Source organism: Pinus tabuliformis, chromosome 4_2, assembly GCF_031772625.1.
Source record: "Pinus tabuliformis cultivar Carrire ecotype Pingquan chromosome 4_2, CPIR1, whole genome shotgun sequence".
Classification (NCBI taxonomy): domain Eukaryota; kingdom Viridiplantae; phylum Streptophyta; class Pinopsida; order Pinales; family Pinaceae; genus Pinus; species Pinus tabuliformis.
Genome location: NC_142304.1, coordinates 402528822 through 402530918, shown reverse-complemented (window position 1 = coordinate 402530918; position 2097 = coordinate 402528822). Strand labels below are relative to the sequence as shown.

The window sequence follows — 2097 nt, the reverse complement described above, 5'->3', positions numbered from 1 at the left end:
TTTTTATTTACTAAGCAAGGATCTGAAGTCCAAGAATAGAACCAAATTCCCATATAAAATTGCCCACTAAAGTATCTGCAACAATGTAAAGCTGGAGAAAAGATTATTACGAAACAAGAAAAATAAAGCAATGACCTGAATATGAATATTAATATAACCTCGACATTACTCAGATGCGTTGCAAAATTTTCATTCCACCAAAAATGCACACCTCTCTTCAGAGAGCCTGGTCCTGTTACTCTAATATATGTATAAGTTCAAAATGAACAACCACTTCTGAAAATTTAAACACACAATAATGGTTTAGTAACTTTCAAAATATTCAAGAGCCCTAGTAACTAGATTTCTGTGTTGAAAATAAATCAACTCCCTAACGCATTACAACATACAGAAGGAAAAAAAATGACATTCAACTTCCTCAGCACAACCTCTTAACAATGTACACCATCTCTCCAAAAATACTAAATACACGCACCACCACCTACATCATTACTCGGACATCATCATCCTGTTGATGCACCACTACAAATTAATTAATTAGAAAGACCAAAACAGGTAATGCAATCCAGCAATTATCCTCCTTGGTGGATCAAGGATCTAACAGCCGAAGGCAGTTTGACAGATTTATCATCTTCAATGAATTGGGTGATACTGATTTGACATTCGCTTTGGGGGTAGCTTTCGGAGGATGAAAAGGACCAGTGCTGATGGAAGAATCTCTACCAACATGTAGTAAATGAAATTAAGAATAGGATGGTCCAAAACATCAAGGTCTGCATTCTTGTCAAATGCAGAAACAGCAACCACAATGCACCTTACGACAAAGAAAGTGAAGCATATAACTGTAACAAAGCCAACCTCATTTAGTTTCTTTCTCCGGCCTTTTGATTCAATTGGGAAACGCCTAAGCATAAAGAAAAGCCTTCCACCATAAAATAAGAAAACCAGCGCAACAAAGAGTGATACAACTGCAAAGAATAGTTTTGCAACTACCTCAGATGCACTGTTATCTTCTACCCCAAGGTATATCCAGATGCATGCCTGTATAAAATATATACCACCATTGATTATGTAGTAGGCAGGCCAAAGACTATCTGTAGAAAGGCTTCTTGCCTGATAATAAATCTCAGCCCAAACTAGACAAGTAATGTATATGTAGAAAAGAACACAAGACCGAGAAGATCTAGCAGAACAACTGTTAAAACCTTTGGCCTCAGAATGAATATATCTTTATGAAATCCAAAGAGTATAGCGCGTACTCCATTTACAATAACATTCATAAAATGAAAAATCTTTTGCATTGTCCACCCATACTCTGGTACCCGCAATTGAATACGAATGAGTTGTATCAGAGCCACCGCTGCAACCAGGGAATAAGCAGCACAGAGGGTGTAATAAATGCCGTCCTGCCACTTCTAGGATTCATCAACTTCATCCCACCAATCCGAGGCCGCCTCTAACTTTATTATACCCTCATGCCAAAACCTATGCTAGAATAACACATCCCTTCCCATGGTTCTAAATCCAAAAAAAACCTGCGTAAGTTACCTAACAACTATAGACTTATTCGGAAACTCTAAAGGCTCGAAAGCACTTGAGACCCAGATTTCTGAGGTTATTGGCTTGATGTCTCTATTTCTGATCTGTGACATAAATCCACTCCATTTCTATCCATGAATTTGGATCATAATACAATATAGAGCTCTTAAAATGTTCCTAATTTGCACATTTTTTTTTTTTTTTGAAACTTGAGTAATTTGATTTTAGAGAAATACTCACATAGAAAACAAAACTAGTTATGCATGCATGGGCCCATAGGCCTCAAGGGTTCAACTTGTGCTCTGATACCAAGTGTGAGGACCTAATCCAGACTATATACTTTTTTTTTTTTTTTAAACAACAAATACAACCAGAAAAGAAACGCATTGAAATTCAAATTTATTTAGCACACACATTCCTGCCACTCATTTCAGGAAACATATCATAACATTTTCATACTTTTAACTAAGATCAATAGTAATGAAATACATATGTACCGTTCACCAGAAGGCGAGACTCCACTTGCTCTGCTGTTGCTGGTATTCCCTTGTAGCTGGT

At 36.9% G+C, this 2097-nt stretch overlaps 1 pseudogene; it reads right to left on the bottom strand.

The window, feature by feature from the left end:
- Positions 1–248: 248 nt before the first annotated feature.
- LOC149169657 (tobamovirus multiplication protein 1 pseudogene) lies at positions 249–1514 on the bottom strand (annotated as a pseudogene).
- Positions 1515–2097: the final 583 nt, after the last annotated feature.